Source organism: Ambystoma mexicanum, chromosome 5q (assembly GCF_040938575.1).
Source record: "Ambystoma mexicanum isolate Mex_15411 chromosome 5q, UKY_AmexF1_1, whole genome shotgun sequence".
Taxonomy (NCBI): Eukaryota; Metazoa; Chordata; class Amphibia; order Caudata; family Ambystomatidae; genus Ambystoma; species Ambystoma mexicanum.
In genome coordinates, this window is record NC_090933.1 from 925890961 (window position 1) to 925918387 (window position 27427).

Below are 27427 nucleotides of genomic sequence, written 5' to 3' on the forward strand. Positions count from 1 at the left end.
TGCTCCAGTGACAAAGGGCCATGTTCACATTGGTGGAAATGTTGGTTTTCTGTCCAAGAGTGAACGTTGGAACAGTGGTGCATTAGTGATTGCCATTTTTCTAGTAGAATTTCCACAGACCCACCAGAAGTTTTGGAGCTCCACCAAAGATGGTTGCTGAAAGACTGGGACCACTTTGAAATACTTTCAGAACCATTTTTTTTCCCTGCAGCTGAGTTTTTTTATTGATGGATTTGGCAACGTGCCATACATCAAATTGATGGCGAATATTTGGAAACTGCTCTCTCATTGTCTTGGCTATTGAAACGTGTCTGTCCGTGGCTATGAGGTCAATTTGCATTCCCCTCGATTGTAGATCTTCCAGTGATTTTATAAAACCAAGTTTATCCATGGCCACTGAGGATTTATATTCGGACACCTGCGTGACCACTGAACTCACAAATGTTTTACTTTCCATGTCCTGAAAGTGGTATGTGCATCCGGGGTTGTCACACTGTCCATCACCAGCTAGCCTGAACCGTTTTTCAGAGAATGTACTTTGAATAGACAATTGTACAATTTTCCAAGATTCACTAATGACAGGGAATAGATATTGACGTTGATATTTGTAGTACTGCGTTTTAGAAATGAAATGGAGTCCCACAAATTGACAGAAACTAGACAACTTAATGAAACTAGAGCCACTGAAAAGTAAAGCTGCTGCACACAGTAGATTGCCAGCTGGCAGTTTCCCAGCATTGGTTGAGTGGACCATGAACATTTTTCATGGAACATTTCACAGGTGGCATGTATTTTGAGGTTACTGCCTTGTGATACATGAGTCACATTCACCAATGGCTTGCCACAAAGTTCCCCTCTCACTGAATGCACACATTTCAGCATCTTTATAATCTCCATCAAGCTGTGTCGAATACTATGTATTTGGCCTCCTTTATTAGACTGTCATCCTGCATTTATGTTGTTTCTGACTGAACTGTGGTTGACATATCAGCCAAACTGGACATACTGTAGTCGAGATCTTTCTCTAGTTCCTCGGTCAATTGTATTGATGCTTCACTCTCTGTCATTTCAGCGTCTGTTACTTGAACGTGAATCGGAGAAATCATCAATGTCGATTGAATAATTGGGTGGCCCCTTTTTGGCAGGTGTCGATTGTGTCAAGTGGTCTGCGACTAATTCAAAAGCATCTTCAATACATTCAGTTTCATCTTCCTCTGGTGGAGCAGTCGCATTGCAGCAATGGTCCAAAAACTCTTTGCTGGCTTCGCCAGTCACATTAAATTCATTTTCTGGCCATTGGGCAAATGCATCTTGAGTCTGAGCACGCTGTGCCTCAATTAATAGTTGCTCCATGGTGTAATCAGTTTGGCAAGCAGCATCTCTTATTTGTGTCGCTGTCTGTGTCTGCATAGTCCGTACACCACCGGGAAACTAGAAAACAGGTTGGAAAAAGATGTTCAATGTAAATCCAACATACGGTATTGGACAATTTACATTAAAAAAAAGCATATTATGAAGGCACCAGCACAAAACACCGACTAGGATCCACGTGCCTCCTCTTCTATATCCAGATCTTGTATACATCCCTAGAAAAGAGTATCCATTTAAAATAAGTAATTTGTATTAGAAATCAAATTATTCCTTCGCACACATGGCTTACACAGATAAACTCGTAAATCGTGTATGTGTCATGATGCCCGCTCCCGGGGAGCCGGTTCAAGCCCTGCGTCCCCGAAAGCGGACATCCAGTCCCAAAGGAAGGACCCAGCAACCCCATATAGGGGCCCTTTGGACAGTGCCCTGGCACCTATGGCGCCAGGCTCATAAAAGACATCAGTCCTGGCGCCATAGGCGTCAGGCTCATTATGGGAGTGCTTGGGTGCACTTACCTGATGCAGACCATGCTGCAGGATCCCGGCCTCCTTGAGGCCTGAAAGGAACTACTTTACCTGTGGGACTAATTTACCATCCGGGCGTGGTCGGGGAAGGATACATACCTGATTGGAGGAAGGATACATACCTGGAACTTCTTCCAAGGCTATTTAAACCCCACCCGAACAGCCACACGTGCTACGCGTTGTTCTGCATCTAGCAGCTGGACGCTCACCGTGTCTGCTCCTGCATCCTGACTTCTGCCACGCCTGCCAGCATCCTGGATCACCTGCAAAGGAAGAGAAGAAGAGAACAGAAGAAGGAAAAGTCCTTACCTGCTAAATCCGCATCCCGGAGACATCTCGCCGACAATCCTGAAAAGGAAGACTTTAATTTAAAAGCTCATCGCTTCGATCGCTGCAGCGCCGCATTCTTCTCACCTTTACAGGGCGCCTCCATGTTCAGTAGCGATCATCCGGATTCGCAGTCACGCCCCAGCGCCTAGGGAGAAAAAGACCAGAACAAAAGGTGAGAGAGAGAAGGGAATAAGGAAAGCTAAATCTCCATGTTAAGACTTACCTGTTGATTCATTCCCTCTTCATTTCGGGTCCGTGCCGCATCCTGGCATTTCCGGACCTCGGCCCATATGGGGAAAAAGAGACATCAGCGTTAATGAGCGAATGAAAAGACATTACCAAAAAAACGCTCATTAAAGACTTACCTGATTTCTACAAGGATTTCACCTCTCATCTCGGGTCGGTGCCTGTTCCCCGGCGTTCCGTACCCCGGCCCCTATGGGGAAAAAGACACTAGCATTAGTACATTAATGCATGGACACAAGGGGAACCTCTTATCAAAACAACTTACCTGGAAGCCAAGCAAGTTTGGTTCTCACCAACCCGAAAATCCAGTGAAGTAACTGGATACCAACGCGCCCCTGCATCAGAAGCAGGATGGAGAGCTCGTCCTTCCAGACCCTAAGGTGAGACGCTACGAGAAATCACAGAAGGGTTTCGAGGAGGGTGAGAGGGGAAAGTGGGAGGCCGATTGCATTACCCCGCAGACAGTTAATCCCCTATTTTCGCCTACAGAAGGATACTTCTGCGAGCCAGACAAGCCAGATTTGGGGGCCCGGTCCAGTCTGCCTTCCGAACCCTGCGCATCACCTTAGAAGAGGCCACAGCAGCGCGAACCAGGCCAGCGCCTCTGTGGGAGTCAGGTGAGCGTAACAGAACGCGAAGCCTGCCTACAAATTCCCACCCAGGCGCTATGGAAAGTTCTGAGACTGATCAGTTGGCCCAATTACTGGGGGAATTACGGGCCGAAGTACATGCCGCTCGTCAAGAGACTAATGCCCTCAGGAGGGAATTAATAATATCAAAGGAAAGAACTGATGACCTGGCCAGACAGTTTTGCAAGGTCAAGCTGGGCAAACTCCTCTACCTGGTTCCGGAGGGAACCCCGCTCCTGTGGTTTCCAGTAACCCTGTGCAGATTAATCTACCTGGAAACATGCCACTGGCCCCACCCGAACGCTTTGCTGGGGACCCCAAACGATTCGCCGTATTCATGAATCAGTGTCGTTTGCACTTCCTATGCAGACCTGGGGCCTTCCCTAATGATCAGACCAAGGTAGCCTTTGTATTGTCATATCTCAGCGGCTGCGCTGCCGATTGGTCAGTTCCACTGGTTACTCAAGATGACCCGATTCTCCGTGATTTTCAAAGGTTTCAAGCAAGCATGGAAAGGTTATTTGCTCGACACTCTCACGGGCAGGCTCTGGATGACGAACTTCTATCCCTGCGACAGGGCAATCAGGACCTCCTATCCTATATTGCAACCTTTAATAGACTAATTGTGGAAAAGAGTCACGTTGTTTTATCGAGGCCTTCGCGGAGAACTTAAAGATGTCTTGGCCCAAGTTGTAAATCCGCCCCAAGAATGCACAGAGTATATAGACTTAGTGGTCCAATTGGATCACAGACTTCAAAACAGAAAAGCAGATCGGTCCAGGTTTGAGACCCGGGTGTTGGTCAAGACCCATGCTAATCCCAAGGGAGTTGATGTCTCTGAGCCTATGCAAATTGGAGGGGTTAAAGGACCCTTAACTCAAAAGGAACGTGAAAGGAGGCGCCAGTTAAAATTATGTCTTTATTGAGGGAATACTGGACACTTTCTACGAGATTGCCCGGCAAAACCGCCCCGAAAGGCGGTAGGAGCCGCTGATAAAAACCATGAAGACTCTGTTTCGGGAAAAGACTCCGCCCGACAAGTGTAGGGGTCCGCTTGCCGAGCTTGAAAACTAACTCTCAGACCTCGCATTTCATTGTGCCAATGGTTCTCGTAGATCCAGAACAGCCTAAGCGGCTGCATGCAATAAAGGCATACATCGATAGTGGGGCTATTGGAAACTATGTCGATCGTGAATTGGTCTCTAGGATTAACTAGGCTCCACAGTTTCAGGTTATTCTTGGAATCCCTTGGTTAGAGACACATAATCCTCGAATTGATTGGCGAGCTAAGAGAATAACCTTCCCGGATTGTACACAAACCTGCTACCCAGAAAACCTGAAGATTAATCTAGCATCTGTAACCTCTGCCTCCATGCAACTACCTCCGGAATACCAAGACTTTCAGGACGTCTTCCAAAAGGAACAGGCCAACACGTTACCTCCTCACAGATCGTACGATTGCCAAATCGATCTGGTGCCCGTGCACAACCCCCTTGTAGCAGGATTTATGCCCTTACCGAACCTGAGAATCTGCATTTGAGACAATATTTGGATCAATACCTAGCTAATGGTTTTATTCGCCCGTCAAAGTCCCCGGCATCCTCGGCTTTGTTCTTCGTGCCCAAAAAAGAAGGCGACCTTAGAACTTGTATCGATTACCGCGCATTCAACCAGATAACGGTTAAAAACTGTTATCCTCTGCCTCTGATCCCTGAACTCCTTGACCAGGTGAAGGACGCTTGCATATACACCAAGTTAGATCTCCGGGGGGCTTATCATCTGGTACGAGTTAAAGAAGGCGACGAATAGAAAACTGCCTTCCGTACTAAATACTGATTATTCGAGTACCAGGTGATGCCTTTCGGATTGTCTAACGCGCCGGCTGCCTTCCAATACTTCATGAATGATGTCCTTCGGGAACTCATCGATGTTTGTGTTGTCGTGTATATCAATGACATTCTGGTGTACTCCTCTTCGGAATCTGATCACAGAAAACACGTCAGGGCAGTACTTGAAAAACTGCGCCAACACAAACTATTTGTTAAATTGGAGAAATGTGTTTTCCATACCACAGAAGTCGAGTTTCTAGGTTTCATCCTGACACCCAAAGGAGTCCGAATGGACTCAAGAAAAGTGGATGCCATCCTCAAATGGCCATCACCTAGCTCTGTAAAAGGGGTTCAAAGCATGCTCGGCTTTGCCAATTTCTATCGCAGGTTTATCCCGGAATTTTCACACGTGGTACAACCCATTACTGCACTCTTGAGGAAAAATAAACGTTTTGAATGGTCTGAAGAAGCCGAGCAGGCCTTTCAGGATTTAAAAGCTAAGTTTACCTCCGCACCTATATTGAAACACCCGCGTCCACATCTCCCTTATGTCGTCGAGACTGACGCATCCAGCTTAGCCATGGGAGCTGTCCTGTCCCAAAGAGATCCCGAAACCAACCAACTGCATCCCGTAGCATTTTGGTCCAGAAAATTCTCGGCACCCGAGGTTAATTATGCAATCACGGACAAAGAACTGTTAGCCATTAAGTCCGCTTTTAAAGCCTGGCGGCATTATCTGCTTGGCGCTCGACATAACATCACAGTGATCACTGATCACCGGAATTTACAGTATTTGAAAACCGACAAGGCTCAGTCATCATGGCAGCTCCGATGGGCTTTGTTTTTCGCTGAATTTGATTTCGTGATTACCTATCGACCTGGCTGCAAGAATGGCAAAGCAGACGCCTTATCCCGAATTGGAATGGGAGAATCTGATACAAACTCAGAACCAGTACCAATAATTCCCGAACAGAGGATTCTTGGCATGACTTCGTTACAGACGCTTGAAGACATTCAAGCCAGAGTGAAACAACTCCTGGACCCTACAACCTTACAGGAATGGATACAAAAGGGATCAGACTTTACCATAGATAATGGTTTACCTTATTTCCAAGGACGCTTATTCCTGCCACATAAGGAATTATACGAACTAGTTATTTCCGGTTATCATGATACATTAATAGAGGGACACCCCGGTATTGCCAAGACAGAGGAAAAGGTGAAACGACAATTTTGGTGGCCCTCTTGGCGAAAAGATGTTAAATCTTTTGTGATGTCCTGTGGTGTTTGCGCCCAAAATAAAAGTCAAAAGAAAAGACCAGCCGGTCTCCTTCAACCTCTAGACATACCACCAGCACCCTGGCACACCCTATCAATGGATTTTATTACGGACCTGCCTCCTTGTTCGGGGTACAATACTATTCTGGTAATTGTGGATTTGTTTTCCAAAATGGCCCACTTTATTCCCTTTAAAGGTTTACCTTCAGCTTCTGTCCTAGCCAAAGAATTCCTCGAAAATATTGTTCGGCTACATGGATTCCCATCTACACTAATCTCTGACCGGGGAAGCCAATTCATTTCCCACTTCTGGCGCAAATGTTGTCAAATGGTGCAGATCGACGTAAGATTATCAACCACTCACCACCCTCAGACCGATGGTCAGACCGAGAGGACAAATCAGACCCTTGAACAGTACTTACGGTGTATGTTACAGCAATCTGAAAGCAACTGGAAAGACATTCTTTGGATAGCCGAATACGCATATAATAATTCGGTACACTCTGGAACTGGCCACAGTCCTTTTTATACTTTGTTTGGGCATCACCCTCGAACCTCAAACCTTGACTCACCTCAGAACCTCAGAATGCCTGCAGTAGAACATCTGCATTCTACAATTACCCAAGCCTTCAAAGAGGCAACTACGCATTTACAACAAGCCAAGAGAAAAATACAAGGAGAATGCTGATCTACATCGGAGTGAAGCACCTCCGTATCAGATTGGGGATCAAGTGTGGTTAGCTACCAGACATTTACCACTCAAAGGGCCTCGAACTTTTAACCCAAAATATCTGGGACCTTATTCTATTACGGCAATAATTAACCCAGTGGCTGTTAAACTTGATTTACCAGCTAGTATGCGAATTCAGCCTGTTTTTCATGTGTCACTTCTGAAACCAGTGGTACCCGGAACCCGACTACTCAAACCTCCAGAACCTATTCTAATAGATGGGGAGCCCGAATTCGAAGTGAAGAACATTTTAGACTCAAAAATGTTTAGGTCAAAACTGTTCTACCTAATTGATTGGAAGGGGTATGGACCTCAGGAGAGGTCGTGGGAACCCAGCGACCATGTGCATGCACCTCGATTAGTCAGGAAATTCCACCGACTCTTCCCAGACAAACCAAAACCCCCGGAGGGAACAACCTTGGGAGGGGCCTTGGGGGGGAGTGCTGTCATGATGCCCGCTCCCGGGGAGCCGGTTCAAGCCCTGCGTCCCCGAAAGCGGACATCCAGTCCCCAAGGAAGGACCCAGCAACCCCATATAGGGGCCCTTTGGACAGTGTCCTGGCGCCTATGGCGCCAGGCTCATAAAAGACATCAGTCCTGGCGCCATAGGCGCCAGGCTCATTATGGGAGTGCTTGGGTGCACTTACCTGATGCAGACCATGCTGCAGGATCCCGGCCTCCTTGAGGCCTGAAAGGAACTACTTTACCTGTGGGACTAATTTACCATCCGGGCGTGGTCGGGGAAGGATACATACCTGATTGGAGGAAGGATACATACCTGGAACTTCTTCCAAGTCTATTTAAACCCCACCCGAACAGCCACACGTGCTTCGCGTTGTTCTGCATCTAGCAGCTGGACGCTCACCGTGTCTGCTCCTGCATCCTGACTTCTGCCACGCCTGCCAGCATCCTGGATCACCTGCAAAGGAAGAGAAGAAGAGAACAGAAGAAGGAAAAGTCCTTACCTGCTAAATCCGCATCCCGGAGACATCTCGCCGACAATCCTGAAAAGGAAGACTTTAATTTAAAAGCTCATCGCGTCGATCGCTGCAGCACCGCATTCCACTCACCTTTACAGGGTGCCTCCATGTTCAGTAGCGATCATCCGGATTCGCAGTCACGCCCCAGCGCCTAGGGAGAAAAAGACCAGAACAAAAGGTGAGAGAGAGAAGGGAATAAGGAAAGCTAAATCTCCATGTTAAGACTTACCTGTTGATTCATTCCCTCTTCATTTCGGGTCCGCGCCGCTTCCTGGCATTTCCGGACCCCGGCCCCTATGGGGAAAAAGAGACATCAGCGTTAATGAGCGAATGAAAAGACATTACCAAAAAAACGCTCATTAAAGACTTACCTGATTTCTACAAGGATTTCACCTCTCATCTCGGGTCGGTGCCTGTTCCCCGGCGTTCCGTACCCCGGCCCCTATGGGGAAAAAGACACTAGCATTAGTACATTAATGCATGGACACAAGGGGAACCTCTTATCAAAAAAACTTACCTGGAAGCCAAGCAAGTTTGGTTCTCACCAATCCGAAAATCCAGTGAAGTAACTGGATACCAACGCGCCCCTGCATCAGAAGCAGGATGGAGAGCTCGTCCTTCCAAACCCTAAGGTGAGACGCTACAAGAAATCACAGAAGGGTTTCGAGGAGGGTGAGAGGGGAAAGTGGGAGGCCGATTGCATTACCCCGCAGACAGTTAATCCCCTATTTTCGCCTACAGAAGGATACTTCTGCGAGCCAGACAAGCCAGATTTGGGGGCCCGGTCCAGTCCGCCTTCCGAACCCTGCGCATCACCTTAGAAGAGGTCACAGCATCGGGAACCAGGCCAGCGCCTCCATGGGAGTCAGGTGAGTGTAACAGTATGTCATTTAGTCAAAATATACATTTGGAATTTCACCTGATTGATGGCTAGTTTACTTGATCAAAGTTGACTGTGCGAAGCACACTCTTAGAAATGTTGCACTCAAGCAATTTGCAAAGACTGCTTGTTTCTAATATTGTCACTGTCCAATAGTATCAGATCTAGGACCGACTTTCTTTCATGCGAGGGAACTGTCAATACGCATACCTCTGGCTCTGTATCAACTACAAGGGATGATGTAATTGTAGTCGAAGCTTCAGCATCTACCTGTAACACAGTACTTGTATTAGTATGGATGAAAACATTTGAAATTTAACACACACAATGTGACAGAGACAATGGTGCATATCAATAGCAAACCACTAATGAAACATTGTGTAAACTAATGATACGATACATAAATATGATCAGATTATCTCAACCGAGGGAACTGTCAGTACGCATACATCTGGCTCTGGATTAACTACAAGGGATGATGAAATTGTAGTCGAAGCTTCAGCATCTCCCTGAAATACAGTACTTGTATTAGTATGGAGGAAAAAAATGAAATTGAACACACACATTGTGACGCAAACATTGGTAAATATCAATAGCAAACCACGAATTAAACATTGTGTAAATGAATGACACGATATGTAAATATGATCAGATTATCCCAAATTGTTCGAAATGTTCCACGCAAGCAATTTGCAAACACTGCTTGTTTCTAATATTGTCAATGTCTAATAGTATCAGATCTAGGACATACTTTCTTTCATTCGAAGGAACTCTCAGTACGCATACCTCTGGCTCTGGATCAACTACAAGTGATGATGTAATTGTAGTCGAAGCTTCAGCATCTCCCTCAAACGCAGTATTTGTATTAGTATGGATGAAAAAATTGAAATTGAACACACACATTGTGACGCAGACATTGGTACATATCAATAGGAAACCACAAATTAAACATTGTGTAAACGACTGACACAATACGTAAATATGATCAGATTATCTCAAATTCCATGCATAAAACAATTCCGGAACTGAATAGCTAAGTAAGACTACCTGATACACGGTCGAAGTGGTTGTTGACTCCAGGCAAGACATGGATGCTGAATCTTGCTCCTTCATATTCAGTGCATAGTCATGGAGTTGTAAAGGGAAAATATTAGTTGATTTAGAAATGCTAATCTTAAAAATTGGCATATAAGGAGACAGATTACGAAAACATTATGCTTATTTGAAAGGACACTATAGCATAGTTATCTGTGCCCATAAATCAATTTTCTATGAGGTTTCTAAAACCAAGGACAGATGTTTAGCAAAATGGTCTTTATTTAAAAAGCAATATAATCATGTAAATATGAAAAGAATTTTAAGGGCCATTTACACTTAAAACACCAATCCATTCATTTAGTTACCTGTTCACTACCCCAAAGGGCTACAGCTAAATCCGGAACCGTGACTCACCTGAGGCGGCATGTGAACGAATAGAGTCGGAATTGCATTTGGGAGCAATGTTTGTGTCGTTCTGAGTTGATTCTTCTTTGTGTACATGGATGGGTCTTACATATTCGTGGTAAAGTGCAGGCTACAGATGCTGTATCAATCACCCCTCTTGTCCTTCAAGACTTGTTTGACTCTACTTTCAAGCTCTGCTGGCGCATAACCACAATATCTGACCCATTCTCTTATTCGATCTATAGTCTTTGGGAATACATGCATTGTAGTGCCTTCAGATTTCTCATGGGTCTTAGAAGGGTAACCGAAAATTGCACATGCAGGCATTGTTGCAAATTCTGCAACAAAAAAAAAAGGTCTACATTATTCGAAAATTACTTTGTATTAAAACGTGAGAAAGAAGGAATTATATCATACATTCGTCTAAGCAAAGTATGTTTTGGTCCCCACTGCAAAAACAGTGTAGCGTAGCCGGCTTTATTATAGGATAACTTTCATAAACAATTCATTGATGTGATGAAAATCAGAACATGTAACTCTTCCCTTGAATGTACTATCGTGCATCAAAAGGAAACATGCTTATATTATAGGCACGGTCCGCGAAGGATGCAATTCGAAGACAAATGACACTGATGACAATTGTTATATCGATAACATAACAAATCAAACTCAAGTCAATGGCAATGAGACGAATTAACATAACACTACTGGGTACGTTCGTTCGAAATATATCGAAATTTAGTGTAACGCTCACCTGGTTCCCTCGGAGGCGCTGGTCTTGACTGGGCGGTGAAAACGTCTTCAACGTTAGGCGTAGGATTCGTTTGGCTCCCGCATTTGACCCCTTCCTCACCGAAAGCTTGACCTGCAGAGTGAGGTGTCTGCAAGTGGAAAATCAAGGTATTAGTGGCTGGAAGGTTGGGAGAAGTTCTTAGCCCCTCTCTCCCTCTCTTCCCGTGGTACTCGGGTGATTGTTGTGCTCACCTTAAGTAAGTGAATGCTGAGCTCTCCATCCTGCGTCTTGTGCAGGGGCGCTGGATCCAGTTACTTCACTGGCTGTGAGTTCCGTCTCTTCATTGCAGAGGGTAGTTGAGAGTGAAGCCGCCGTTTGCTGCACGAGCGTGACTTGTAAGTATTAAAGTTCTCTTTAGATTGCTCTCTTCAAATGTCTTTTTCCCTAATGTCTATGTCTTTTACTTTTCAGATGCTGTCGATGCCAAAGAAGATGCTCTCCCCGATTCGTGGCAGAGAGCGTAACAAGAAGATGATGAATTCGAAGGCACGTAAGTAGGAAGGCTGTTTTGGGGCCGTAGAATGCACCTTAATGTCCCCTTTTGTTTCTACAGGTGCCGGAATGCAGTGCAAGCAAGGTTGGAGCAAGCGCAACACAGGTAAGCAGTATTGTAACCAAGCGTTACTAACCAATGTTCTTTGTCTTTGCAGGCCTGATGCCGGACGAGAAATGCAGAAAAAACGTCTTGGATGCTGCCGATGGATCGGGTGAGTTGAAGCGCTAACTTTGCCTTTGTCTAACCTGTGCGTTTTGTTTCGCAGGAGCCGCTGAAGATTGAAGATTGGTTCCCAGCAGGTAATTTTCGTAATTACAGGATCCGGAGCTGAAGATTCGCTGGAGCTGACACGGTGAGCGTCCTGCTGCAGATGCAGAATAACGCGAAGCATGTGGTACCAATCGGGAGTGGTTTAAATAGCCCATAGGAGTGCTTAGGTGTCTTCTTCCACAGCAGCCTCGCCCAGGTAAAAGAGTTCCTGCTTCCAGAAGGGTTCCAGCAGCAATGATCCAGGGAGTGGTGCCTGCCCCACCCAGAAGGAAAAGTAGTCCCTGCCAGAAGAGAGTAAAGCCTCATCTTGCTGGTAAGTAAGCAGCATGGTCTGCTCCAGGTAGCTTCACCCAAGCACCTTTACACTTGATATGAGCCCGGCGCTTCCTGTGCCGGGACGGATCCTTACTATGAGCCTGGCACCACCGGTGCCAGGACAAGGTCCAAAAGGTCCCTATTGGGACTTGCTGGTGCCGATAAGACATGTTATGAGCCTGCTTCCAAGGATGTTGGGTAGGTCCTGACTCCTTGAAAGCAGTGGTCATGACAGCACCCCCCCTCAAGGCCCCTCCCAAATTCGTCTTCTCCGGGGGTTTTGGTTTATCAGGAAAAGTTCGATGAAACTTCTTAACCAGACGGGGTGCATGAACATGTTCCGACGGTTCCCAAGATCGTTCCTGGGGGCCATAACCTTTCCAGTCAATCAGATAGTATAATTTAGATTTGGAAATCTTGGAGTCTAATATGTCTTGTATTTCGAATTCTAGTTCTCCGTCCACAAGAATAGGGTCTGGAGATTTTGTCAAACGGGTTCCAGGTTGCATGGGTTTCAGTAGTGAGACGTGGAAAACTGGATGTATCTTCATATGGGCAGGTAGGCCCAAATTAACCGCCACTGGATTGATTATGGCAGTGATTGGGTAAGGCCCCAGGTATCGTGGATTGAAAGTACGCGGTCCTTTTAGGGGTAAATGTTTGGTGGATAGCCAGACCTGATCTCCCACAAGATATTGAGGAGCTTCCTTTCGATGTAGATCCGCACACTTCTTGTATTGCTCCTTGGCCTGCTTGAGGTGAGATGTGGCCTCTTTAAAGGCTTGAGTGATTGTCGAATGCAGATGATCTACAGCGGGTGTTCCAAGAGTCTGAGGTGGGTCAAGATTTGAGGTGCGAGGGTGGATTCCATATGAAAGAAAAAACGGAGTTTTTCCAGTTCCGGCGTGGACTGAATTATTATAAGCGTACTCCGCAATCCAGAGAATGTCTTTCCAAGTGCCCTCTGATTGTTGTAACATGCAGCGTAGATACTGTTCCAAGGTTTGGTTGGTCCTCTCGGTCTGCCCGTCGGTCTGGGGATGGTGGCTGGTCGAAAGCCTTATGTCAATTTGGGCTAGGCGACAACAACTCCGCCAGAAGTGGGAAATAAATTGACTCCCTCTATCTGAGATTAAAACTGAAGGAAAGCCGTGCAACCGAACGATGTTTTCGAGGAATTCTCGGGCCAAAATTGGAGCTGTAGGTAACCCTTTCAATGGGATGAAATGAGCCATTTTCGAGAATAGGTCCACAATCACTAAGATTGTATTAAATCCGGAGCATGGTGGTAAATCCGTGATGAAGTCCATGGAGAGAGTATGCCATGGGTGTGGAGGAATGTCTATTGGATGTAGGAGGCCTGCTGGTTTCTCCTTCTGGCTTTTGCTTTGAGCGCACACACCACAGGAATTAATTAAATCCTTAATGTCCTTTCTCCAAGACGGCCACCAAAAATGTCTTTTTATCTTTTCCAACGTTTTGGTAATGCCGGGATGTCCTTCCATTAAGGAGTCATGGTAACAAGAGATCACCTGTCTTTGTAAATCGGTACATGGTAGATATAATCTTCCTCGAAAGTATAGTAGGTTCTTATCCATTGTGAAATCATTTCCCTTGCGTTGCTAGTCTTGCACTTCTGCTGGAGTCAGAAGATCTTTAACTTTAGCTTCAATGTCTTCAATGGATTGTGCATCTATCAAACCCAGGATTCTCTGTTCCGGAATTATGGGTACGGGTTCAGGATTGGTCGTGAGTTCATCTACTCCAATTCGGGAGAGAGCATCTCCTTTTCCATTCTTGTTGCCTGGTCGGTAAGTTATCACAAAGTCGAATTCGGTGAAAAACAATGCCCAGCCAAGCTGTCTAGAGGATTGAGCTTTGGCTGATTTAAGGTACTGTAAATTACGATGATCCGTGATGACGGTGACTGTGTGTCGGGCTCCCAAGAGATAATGCCGCCAAGCTTTAAAGGCGGACTTGATAGCCAAAAGTTCCTTATCTGTAATGGTATAGTTGATTTCAGGAGCTGAAAATTTGCGGGACCAAAATGCCACTGGGTGTAACTGATTTGTTTCCGGGTCTCTTTGCGAAAGTACTGCTCCCATTGCGAGACTGGAAGCATCAGTCTCTACTATATAGGAAAGTTCCGGGCGAGGATGTTTTAGAACTGGAGCCGAGGTGAATTTTGTTTTTAGTTCCTGAAAAGCTTGTTCAGCCTCTGTAGACCATTTGAAACGTTTATTCTTTCTGAGGAGGGCTGTAATGGGTTGGACTACTCGAGAAAACTCTGGGATAAATCTTCGATAAAAGTTGGCGAAGCCCAACATGCTTTAAACTCCTTTCACTGACGTTGGTGAGGGCCACTTAACGATAGCGTCCACTTTTCTTGAGTCCATGTGGACTCCATTAGGTGACAAAATAAATCCCAAAAATTCGACCTCCGTGACGTGAAAAACGCATTTTTCCAATTTTGCAAAGAGTCTGTGTTTTCGGAGCCGCTCCAATACTGCGGTGACATGTTTTCGATGTTCCGCCTCAGAGGACGAGTAGACCAGAATGTCATCAATATAGACAACTACACATACGTCAATGAGCTCTCTGAGGACGTCATTCATAAAATACTGAAAGGCTACCGGAGCGTTGCAAAGCCCAAAGGGCATTACTTGATACTCGAACAGTCCATATTTAGTACGAAAGGCCGTCTTCCATTCATCGCCCTCTTTTATTCGTACTAAATGGTAAGCTCCTCTGAGGTCCAGCTTTGTGTAGATACAGGCACTTTTAACCTGGTCAAGAAGTTCAGGGATCAATGGTAACGGATATCTGTTCTTAATCGTAATCTGGTTCAGGGCACGGTAATCTATGCATGTTCTTAGGTCTCCCTCTTTTTTTGGCACGAAGAACAAAACTGAAGAGGCTGGGGACTTCGAGGGACGGATAAATCCATTAGTCAAGTACTGGTCCAAATACTGCCTTAGGTGAAGATTTTCAGGTTCTGTGAGGGCATAAATTCAACTGCATGGAGGAGTGGATCCTGGAACCAAGTCTATTTGGCAGTCGTATGATCTGTGAGGAGGCAGCGAATTAGCTTGATCTTTCCGAAAGACATCCTGAAATTCCCGGTATTCAGGAGGCAGGTGAGGACTCTCAGAAGCAGTTGCAGCTAGCTTCGTGCGGGGCTGCGGATAACAGGTAGGTGCGCATTCTGGAAACCGGATTGTCTTTGCTCGCCAATCAATTTGAGGATTGTGTTTCTCCAGCCAAGGGATTCCCAGGATAACTTGAAACTGTGGAGCCTTGATCACGTCAAACACGATTTTCTCTTGATGTCCATCTTGGCTTACCAACGTCACTTCCATGGTGGTGTGAGTAACTGGTCCGGAAGCTATTTCCGTACCATCCACGGTGGTGATAACGTCTTTCACCGACTTAGGACAAAGAGATAGATTCATCCTGGTGGCCAATTCACAGTCCACGTAATTGCCGATTGCACCACTATCTATGTATGCTTTAATGGCATGCATACGATTGGGTTGTTCCGGACTCACGAGGACCATGGGCATGGTAAAATGCGAGGTCAAAGAACTGGTTTTAACGCTCGGCAAGCGGACCTCTACACTTGTCGGGCAAGGTCGTTTTCCGACTCTGAACCTTTGGCACCCTTATCGGAAGCTCCTACTGTCTTCTTCTTTGGTTTCACTGGGCAATCTTGGAGGAAGTGCCCTGAGTTCCCGCAATAGAGGCACAATTGCAGTTGTCTTCTCCTTTCTCTTTCCTTTTGGGTTAGAGGTCCTTTCACCACCCCAATCTGCATGGGTTCCACAGTATCATTTCCTTTAACGGAGCTCTGTGGTCTTGAAAAAACTCAATTCTCAAACCTGGAACAATCGGCTTTTCGATTTTGTATTCTATGATCCAGTTGCACCACCAGATCAATGTATTCGGAACAGTCTTGTGGAGGATTCACCACCTGGGCCAGAACGTCTTTAAGTTCTCCACGAAGGCCTCTATAGAAAAGGGTGATTCTCTTATCCTCAGGCCACCCGGTTTCAACCACTAGTCTGTTAAATGATGCAATGTAGGCCAGAAGATCTTGATTGCCCTGTCGTAGTGAAAGAAGTTCATTGTCCAGGGCCTGTCCCTGAGAATGTCTTGCGAACAATCTTTCCATACTAGCTTTGAAGTCCTGGAAATTATACAGAATAGGGTTATCTTGAGTCACTAAAGGAATAGACCAATCTGCGGCACTGCCGCTAAGATATGAGAGCACGAAGGCCACCTTAGCCTGGTCCGTTGGAAAAGCGGCAGGTCTACACAGAAAGTGCAAACGACACTGATTGATGAACACAGCAAATCTTTTCGGATCACCTGAAAAGCGTTCGGGCGGAGCCAAAGGTACATTTCCTGGTAGATTAATTTGCACCGGATTAGAGGAAGCTGTTGGGGCATGGCTTCCACCAGGGGTAGGCAGAGGAGTCTGTCCCGCTTGGGCTTGTAACAATTGTCTAGCCAAGTCGTCTGTTCGCTTCTTAGAAACCACTAGCTCTCTCCTTAGGGCATTTGTTTCCTGGCGAGCTGCGTGTACTTCTGCTCTCAACTCCCCGAGCAACTGGGCCAATAGGTCTGTGTCCGAAGTCTCCATTGCGCCTGGGCGGGAAATGTATGGTGTGGCTTCGCGTTCTGTAACGCTCACCTGGTTCCCTCGGAGGCGCTGGTCTTGACTGGGCGGTGAAAACGTCTTCAACGTTAGGCGTAGGATTCGTTTGGCTCCCGGATTTGACCCCTTCCTCACCGAAAGCTTGACCTGCAGAGTGAGGTGTCTGCAAGTGGAAAATCAAGGTATTAGTGGCTGGAAGGTTGGGAGAAGATCTTAGCCCCTCTCTCCCTCTCTTCCCGTGGTACTCGGGTGATTGTTGTGCTCACCTTAAGTAAGTGAATGCTGAGCTCTCCATCCTGCGTCTTGTGCAGGGGCGCTGGATCCAGTTACTTCACTGGCTGTGAGTTCCGCCTATTGATTGCAGAGGGTAGTTGAGAGCGAAGCCGCCGTTTGCTGCACGAGCGTGACTTGTAAGTATTAAAGTTCTCTTTAGATTGCTCTCTTCAAATGTCTTTTTCCCTAATGTCTATGTCTTTTACTTTTCAGATGCTGTCGATGCCAAAGAAGATGCTCTCCCCGATTCGTGGCAGAGAGCGTAACAAGAAGATGATGAATTCGAAGGCACGTAAGTAGGAAGGCTGTTTTGGGGCCGTAGAATGCACCTTAATGTCCCCTTTTGTCTCTACAGGTGCCGGAATGCAGTGCGAGCAAGGTTGGAGCAAGCGCAACACAGGTAAGCAGTATTGTAACCAAGCGTTACTAACCAATGTTCTTTGTCTTTGCAGGCCCGATGCCGGACGAGAAATGCAGAAAAAACGTTTTGGATGCTGCCGATGGATCGGGTGAGTTGAAGCGCTAACTTTGCCTTTGTCTAACCTGTGCCTTTTGTTTCGCAGGAGCCGCTGAAGATTGAAGATTGGTTCCCAGCAGGTAATTTTTCGTAATTACAGGATCCGGAGTTGAAGATTCGCTGGAGCTGACACGGTGAGCGTCCTGCTGCAGATGCAGAATAACGCGAAGTATGTGGTACCAATCGGGTGTGGTTTAAATAGCCCATAGGAGTGCTTAGGTGTCTTCTTCCACAGCAGCCTCGACCAGGTAAAAGAGTTCCTGTTTCCAGAAGGGTTCCAGCAGCAATGATCCAGGGAGTGGTTCCTGCCTCACCCAGAAGGAAAAGTAGTCCCTGCCAGAAGAGAGTAAAGCCTCATCTTGCTGGTAAGTAAGCAGCATGGTCTGCTCCAGGTAGGTTCACCCAAGCACCTTTACACTTGATATGAGCCCGGCGCTTCCTGTGCCGGGACGGATCCTTACTATGAGCCTGGCACCACCGGTGCCAGGACAAGGTCCAAAAGGTCCCTATTGGGACTTGCTGGTGCCGATAAGACATGTTATGAGCCTGCTTCCAAGGATGTTGGGTAGGTCCTGACTCCTTGAAAGCAGTGGTCATGACATTTAGAGATCAAAGAGATATGATTAGGTGACATGCCCTTACCTTGACCAACAAACATTTAGATTCAGCAAGCAGGGTAGTTAGTGGCAGGAGAACAGGAATATATTCTCAGGTAGCACGACGACGAGCTGACTCGCAGTGGTCACAGACGTTCTCAGGTAGCAAGACGACGAGCAGATTCGCAGTGGTCACAGAGTTTCTTAGGTAGAACGCTCACGAGTTGACTTGTAGTGCTCAAAGATGTTCTCATGATAAATATCAAGTAGTTTATAAAGAATTAGAAAAGAGGGTGTGTATTTGAATGAATGACGTGTATATGTCATGGTCTTATGTGGATTGCAGGGGCACGGCCTGCTTCAGGGGATCCTGCATGGAGACATGGGGTCTGTGGAGGGCATGTGTACAATGGCCCCTGGGCGTAAGATAACTTTGAAGTGTACATGGTTTTTGGCACCTTGGCCATTCGCGCCCCTGACAGCCCCCTTTCGCAGCGCACATCCACTGGTGCCAACTGCCTTTGATAATGGAGGAGGGATGGATGGTCCTGAGGCATGCAGACAAGGCCCGGAACACTGCTGAATGGAGACACATTTATGTGGATTGCAGGTGTGCGGCCTGCTTCAGGGGATCCTGCCTGGAGACACAGGGTCTGGGGAGGGCATGTGTACAATGGCTCCTGGGCGTAAGATAACTTTGAAGTGTACATGGTGTTTGGCACCTTGGCCGTTCGCATCCCTGACAGCCCCCTTTGGCAGCGCACATCCACTGGTGCCAACTGCCTTTGATAATGGAGGGGGGATGGATGGGCCTGAGGCGTGCAGACAAGGCCTGGCACACTGCTGAATGGAGACACACTTGATTCACTGAAAAACTGAAACAACCATTGATAAAAGTTCTGTTGTGTTTTATTTTGTTTCTTAATTTTATGGCACAAATGTTCTACACATTGTAAAGTTCAGGTTGCAGCACAGTGAGGGAAAATCCTCTGTATTGACCGCTGTCACTGGGGAATTTGTCTCTAATGGCACCAACGACACAGGTGAGTATTACTCGTCGAACGCGGTGTCCAAGCCTCCCATGAAGCCACCATGTGTACAAACGATAGGCCACCAGCCTGTACCGCCTGTGAAAGAGAAAGATTCAAACTGTTTTTAAATGACCAAGATAAGTGTATTAAACCTTAGTTACCAATGACAATTCTTGTATCCAGTGGCATTGTTGCAGTACAAATGCTACCTAGACACTGTACAATATTGAACAACTATTATACGACTATTACTAGAGAATTGCAAGACTAAATTGGTTTGACAATGATATATTGAATTTACGACAATATAGGAGACGACCATGAAATAGTAGTGGCGTAAGTGACATCACAACCAGAGTATACATACTCGTTACTTTGATTCTGAGGGCAAACTGTTGCGCGTAGTTCGTGCATAAGGACCATCATAATCCTCAACACGGACCGTGTGAGGCAGGCTGCCCTGAAGTCTGGCAGCTCGATAACACATAGCGGCCGTGTCTCGCCTTGAGATATGTAGGACACGCATCCAGAGTTTTCTCAGCAGCAGCAGTTCTCCTCCTCCGCCTCGGAATACTCCGGCTCGTACTGGTAAGGCTGTATTGTTGCCATTGTGGGGTAAACAAAAATAATTTATAGTAATGGTACAGGTACCTGTTCGCACGGGCTACAAGCAACGAATGTAGCTGACCAGAGCACAGAAACGAGGCACAGATACTCAAAGAAAGACAGTGAGAGGAATGGAAAAGAAAATAAGATATTGTCTGTTGTGGAGCGGTCTGTTTATACTTATTGAGGAAAGAGGCGTCCTGCCATTTCCATGGCGACACGTCATTAGCTGAAGCGCAGAGAACGTTGTCACGAGATGTGCTTTGGCATTGTGAAATGGGCGGTACGCGTCTAGTGATGTCAGGCTAAGGGGCGGGTGATATGATTTAGTGCTGCCAGGGCAGTCCTGCCTGGGTGATACAGCAACGAATACGTATATCACAAAATGGCCGCGCCCTGCTGCCTGAGTTCGCATGTGTTCAAAAGTGAAAAACTATGGTAAGATGCATAGGAAATGTTTGTACGATCGATCAACGTATGCTTAAAAACACATGCCCGAACCCTCGGGACAATAATATTTCTGAGCACACTATTCCTTTAAGGACGATCACTGAATTGTCACACTGGAGTTGTAATATGGAAGTTTGGCTGGGATGCAGTAAGGGGCGTCATTTCACCAAAATTCCAGGAGTAGCGGAAGTGACATCACATGACGCTTGACCTCTGTTGACATTACAACAGGTGATGTCATTTCGCCCCACCCAGAACTGACATCACAGGAACAGATGGAACACAAGCTTTCATCCCTTGACAAAACAGGAATTGGCATCACATAGCATTGTTCCTAAGTACACTGCGAAAAATATAGTTACAATATCAATGTAATGTGATATACATTTCATACAAGAATGGATCACCATATGTATCGTTAATATCAGTGCGTATAAGCCCATATCACCAACTTACTGTGAAAGCAAGCAGATGTCCAAAGCCAAATGATAATTATGTGTTAATATACAGCACTTATTCTTACGTGCGTTATATAGAACAAATATACATACAATATCAATCAACCTGTATTGGTACTCATTTATCAACCTCAGAAGGATAAAAGGATGAGTTGGCCTTGCCAGGATTCTAACCTGCAACCTGCAGTTCACACACAACGCAGCAGCACTCGCACAACCCCCTGATCTATTTTACCGCCTATAGTTAGCTGCCCAGCGATAGTGAAACTAGCAAATTACATGTCTGAATGTTCTCAAAGTCAGAAAGCAAATTACAATCTGTAGTGGATACCATTAAACTGGTAACAGAGATTTAACAGCAGGCCAGTTCATCTGTAGGTCAGGTGCAAAGTTGGCCACATGTCAAGCATGCGTGGATCAACTTTTCAGGCTTCAGAAGTTGGCAAAATACATACCATTGGGAGGGTTCATAACTGTGTATTAAAGAATTTAGAGTAGCACAGGGAAAGCAGCGCTCTCACACGATATCCCGTACTCTGGGCACGCATTACCTCCTAAATGCAAACAAACATCCTGAACAACATGCCATGGAGATAGGAAAGTTAGCCACATTACAACATAGCATTCATTGTGGCACAATGAAGTCAAGGACCACTTTATGTGCTATGGTCAAACGTGTCTACGCTGTACACAAGCTTTTAGGCACAATGATTTTGCCAAGTGACTGAGGACACTGAGATGGAATGTCTTGTGATGATCATAACAGAGACAACAGCAGAAAAAAACATGCCCTGACTGCAACTTGCGAAAGCTTATTCTACTCTAAATGTTTTTTGGAGGGTTTTGGCTGCATTGTGCATTTGTGGTGTTTAAGAACAGACTAAATTAGTGACTCATTCCCTGAAGTGTGCCTGAAATAAAGCTTTGATGAGTCTAGCAATTATTGTATAGAATTCTAGAAAGACACATTATTTGTTATTCCTATTCTTTCTTATTTAGGGTCACTGCTCAAAGTATTATACTTGTGGAACCCCCTGATTTTTTTAAGAAGCCTGAACAAGAAAGCCAGCCACTCTAAAAACAAAGATGCACATGGCACTGGCCACAGGTAGCAGGGTAGACCACAGGGGTAGCAAAGGAGACCTCAGGGGTTGCACAAGCGACCCCTGGCAACCCCCAAATGATGTCCCTGAATGCAGTGTAGGGTGGGTGCTGTGGGTTTGACCTTGAAGGTACCTGATGAAAGGGAAGACTAGAGGGGAATTGTAGACTGTTGATTTCTTTTTTATGCATGTTTTCATTGATTTAAAGCTAGAGCAACAAATGATGAGACATTGGGCCTCTTTACGGGTCCGGCGGTTACCCTGCTGGTGCTACCAGCGGGTTGCTGCCGGACCCATAAATATTTACGGGAAGTCAGGTGCCGGTATATTTGTTAATCCCCATTCCCATAGAGCCCCATGGGACTCTATGGGAGTGGGGACACAGAAGCACTGGCACCGTTGCTAACGGTGCTTCCATGAAGGGTTTCCCTACCATGACCGCTGCACCCGGCATGGTCAGACCTGTCGGGCATAGCGGCTCCGGCAGGCAAACACGTAGTTGGCCGTTCCGGAAATAAAGGGTGCCGGGGAGCTTACCTGTGGGTTGCTACCGGAGAGTTGCCGCCAGACCGGTAATATTTTACTGGCGCCTGACTTCCCGGTGCAACCGGGAGATTACAACTCTGGCGGCCCGAGAAGTCAGGGCTGGTAAAATGTAAGTCCTCATTGCCATAGAGTCCCATAGGACTGCTAACGGTGCTGGTGCTTCCGTGACTGGTTGGGCACAGCGGCTCCGGCAGGCAGACTCTGAGTTTGCTGATCCGGATACAAGGGTGCCAGTGAGCTTACCGGCACCCTTGTTTCCAGACCGCCAAACTCCTAATGAGGCCCATTGTGTTCAATGTAAAACACTTGTAAGACCAAATGGCTTTGGATGTTTTTTTAGGGTCCTTTTGCAACCGTGGAACGTAACTTACATTTTTAGGGTGTACCCTAGGATGCACACCTTTGATTGACTTGCATTATATAAAATATCTAATAAATACAAACATCTTGGTAAAATATATGTTTACTTCAACCAGTCTAACTTGTTGACCCTTATTTGTCTGCGCACACCCAACCCCTCAGTTCTATTTGTGCTCCCCAATATTGAGTAGTAGAGGTGCCACAGGCAATGGAATCTTAAGGGTCTCATTCAGCAAAGAAAAGTTCTGCCTCTTCAGACAGATCTCTGTGCTATTAAATGATTACAAGTTGCTCAGGAGCAGCAAGATGGACACCCAGCATTCAGAAGATATTCACTGAAATATTGTAAAGAACATATTTCTACTAAAGCACCTTTACTCATGTGCAACAGCAAATTGCTTCCGACACAGGAAATTCCTATTTGCAGAGCAATATGTAAAATGAAAGAGTGAAATGCAATCCTTATCCCAGCGGTCCCCAACCTTTTGTAGAACATGAGCAATATTTGAGTAGCAAATGGAGCTGGGAGCATATATACAACATAATATATCTGTGTTCAGTTGGTGGAAAAACAATTGCAACACAAAGTATAACTTTTAGGAACTTAATATTACTAAGATGGTATGCTAATGTGTAGTAATTAACAGTAATATATGTGAAGGCATCATGACACAAGGCACAGACAACAGATTCAACGTTCAAACAAATTATCTTTATTTTGTTAAATGTCAGGATGATGTTAGGCCTAACTTGCCCTATGCTAATGTGGGATTTCCCAACCTAAAGAAACTAAGGATAGTCAGAGTCAGTAAGTTCAACTCAAAAGTCTGTCTGTGTCCAAAACCTATAGTTGCCCTCACAACTAAAGTTAAACAATGTGCAGGGATGTCAGCTACAGAAGAAATAGTGTTCCAAATAAAGTTCTGAGCTTCTTCCAGATGTTGGCTTACTTTCCAGCTCCCGTTCCTCATGTTCAAAGCAGTTCCAAATAACCTCTGGGATCCCTTCCCCAAGAAAACAACACAGTTCCAAAAAGTCCTCAGGGGTTCCTTCCCTAAGGTAGCAACATAGTTCACTATGTCTCAGGTTTCCCTTCCCCAAAATGTCCAACCTTTCAGCTTGTAAACTCACAATCAGTTCAAGTCTCTTAATTCTCAAATCCAGTTCCAGGTCAATGTTATACTTCTTCAGGTTCAGCTGATACATACCTCTATCTTTCACTTCAGCAATCTTATTCCCAAGTGGAGATTGTTTATCTTTATTGTCCTTGGCTTTCCCAGTCAGAGTATCCCCGGCCTAGGTGCAGTTGTCGGACCACACAGTCCACCCATAACAGGTCACGCAACCGATAACCCTAGGCTTCTTGCCCATACAGGTTTCTCTTCATCTGCATCTGTGCTTTGGTGTGTATTCACTCTAGATTCTCCTTGCCAGTCTTTTGGCTTTGCCACAGCGGGTTCTTCAACACAACTCACTTCGTGGTGCTTACTCTCTTCCACCAACTTGCTTTCACAATCTTTATAAGTGCTCATCACTTGCTTTTCACTTTATTCATAAGGATTCATAAGTGTTCATCATTTGCTTTAATTATATTGGTAGAACTATGAAAGCTTTTCTTTAGTTTGGTATTCAATAATGCTTGTTTTCTAATCACGTTCCTTTTCTTATATTTCAGGATTTGCTCGTGGTGTTCAAAGACCCCTCATTTTGGCTTCACCATTACTTGACACTTATTTCAGTTCATCCGGCATTACTATATGCCCCAGCTGTAGCCCCGGGAGCGCTCCAGTATGAGTGTTCCCTTCAATGCACTCACCGGTCCTCAGCGTTCTCTCTTTTCACTTCACTGGAGCGCTGCGAGCAGCACACGCCTTCTGCAAATCTTGCTCTGGGTTGTCGGTAGCTCCGCTCCCCACTCACGGACGTTGCTAATGGCCTGGAGCACTTGGGACTCTTCTGTGCCCCACAGCTCTGCCTCTGGGCACCTGGCAGAGGAGACACAAGCAACTTTGAGCCTCTCACACCCAGCTCGGGCCCCAGCATCATAGTCTCTCCTCTCCAATAGCTGGCGTCCTGGCCTCCAGGCAGGACTCTCCTCGGCAGCCCTTTTCTAGTCAGGAATACTCCCCTGTCAGGCCTGTTTATCCCAGCACGGCTTCTCTCCTGCTGGTTTCCCCTTCCTTGCTGGCGGCTCCACCTTTTATGCACCTGTGACCTGTTAACAAGTTGCAGGTGCTAGCCCTTGAGTTCAATTGCCTGACCACAATTATGTAGGTTCTCTGGACATGCCTGACCCTTGCAGTAGTTTCCAGGCCTCTTCCTCGTCAAAGTATCAGAGTGGTGTAACTGAATGTTAGTGTGTACAACTCCTAGGGTATCTTGACAGGACAAAAAGGGGAAAGGATGACAATAGTCCATAAATGCTACTGGGACTGAATGTTCATCATGAAATGGAAATGGGGGATACCACGTCTCACCCAAAGACATCCCCATTGCATTCCCCAAGTCTCCTTTACCCAGATGATCCTCCCTCACATATCCTACACTAGGGTTGGAATCCAAAAGCGATGGCCCTTCCCTGGCCACCTGAGCATCGGACATTGGGGAGAAGGAATTGAGAACGCTCTCAGGTTCCTAACATCTAGATGAGGTGCAATTCTGTTCTAGGCAATTTAGAATGTCTTTTAACTTAATTTTACCCTAATTGGGGGTTTGCAAGGAATGTTAAGGAAATTAAGTGGCACACATGATGTTTTTATACACAAGGCCTGTAAAATTGTTATAGAAACATGGCAGCACTTAAACATTACAAAGTGCTTAGATGTCTCCCCTCAGGTTTGGACAGTAAAACTGCTTAAGAGTCGGAGCATTGAAAACAAAAAATACAAGTGGATGTTATGGTTCTCCCTAAGGTATTGTTGAATTTATTGTTGCAAATGGTGTACATTTATGAAAACAAGTCTAGCTACACTCGTCAAAATATGTTATCATTTAAGGGTCACTTCACTGGTTTTGGGAGATAGTCACCCTAAGAATTCCAGTGAAATGTATTGGCAAGTGTTTTTAAAGCACATAGGGCCTGTTACATTGGGCAAAACATGATTAGGAATAAAGGAAAATGTTATTGAAGGATTGGTGGGATCTTCCTCTGAGCTATCCTCCAGGAAATGTAGTGGAAAGCTGTCCATTTTGTAAGCACATTGGGCCAATAACAGTGGTTCCAACTTGCAGTATTTGAAAACCACTTTACAAAAACAGTTGGGCATTTAACTTTGATATTTGGTAGAACCTGTGGTCCTGTTAATTACAAATTATAAACTGTAACTTCATTGGATTTCAATCCGAAGCTAGGCAAATTAGTTTATGAACAATTTGGCACTCATTTTATCTTATTTTCCCATTATCTGCATGCTAGATTGCAACATATCAGACAATGACAATGTTTCCACCAGGATACTGCTTTGAGTATGCAACAATTGGTGACAATTATGTACATTAACATCAAGCATACACTTTGCTTTTTCAAAAATTGGTATATGCACATTATTTAATAAAGAAAAGTTGAGCATGCATACCACTTATTTGCCATTGGACTTTTGCCATCTCTGCAAATGTACAGAATAAGGACATGTTCACCAGGCCACAAACCTGGGCATGTGGTGTAATTATTTGGCCCATGAGTGTATACTTGTGAACTGGGCAAAGTATCAGAAGATAGGAATTTATTCACAAGGAAATTGCAATGCTTATGAAACATTTCTAACAAATAATTTGCATGCAAATGCTGCATTTACAAAATATGCAATTGGAATGTTGTAATTATGGAAAATTGGCAATTAATGTTACTTATTTTCTCTCATGTACTTGCTAATCGTCTGAATAGACCCATTGCATCCTGCTTCAGTGCAACAGGAAAATGCTAGGTTGATTGCAACAATTGCTGCAGGGATAATGTACCTTTTTTCTAGCCAGCAGCCAAACTCCTGGTGTTATGTAGCACTAAATGGTACAGCGACTGTAGAGTGGGTCTGGCCCAGCAAGTCCAAGTCCCTGCCTCTCTGAAACTTGAGGAGAACCATCTTCGGTTACGGAAGCACCTCAAGACCTTCCTCTTTGCTTCTGCCTTCTCTCTTCCTCTCCCCTGCTGATCTTAATCTGGCTACGCTCTGAATTCGGGCCCGGATCCCTGCCCACCCGGCTGCTTACCTGCACTGCCCCCTGGCAACCTTTGCACTTGGGTCTGTATCTGCAATCCTACAGTCAGTCCCCTTTCCTGCACTTATTATTCAACCTTTCTCTGCATTTAAATCTTGCACTTGCCACCTGCTGGCCGCACTACCTGTTGTTGTTTTATCACATGTTCAGCATTTTCCACTCCCCCCCTGCCCTTGCAATTTCCCCCTTCCCTCTCCTCTGCACTTGCGTGTTCTCAATGTCACGGGGCCTAGTAAGATTGTTGTTTTATCCTCCCTTGTACCCCTCCCTTGCCTCGTTGCGCCCTGAAACACTTGTGTATGGGTGCGCTATAAATACAATATCATATCAGATTCATTGATGGGTATTTTTTTAATACGGATTACAGTAGCAGTTTCATGGTCTTCACTGGGATGGTCAGGCTGGCCTAATTTCTAGGCCTAATGCACTAATCAATCCCTGCCTCTCTAGGTCTTTTTGCATTACATGTCCACATGGGCCAAGCAGTGTTGGGCGACT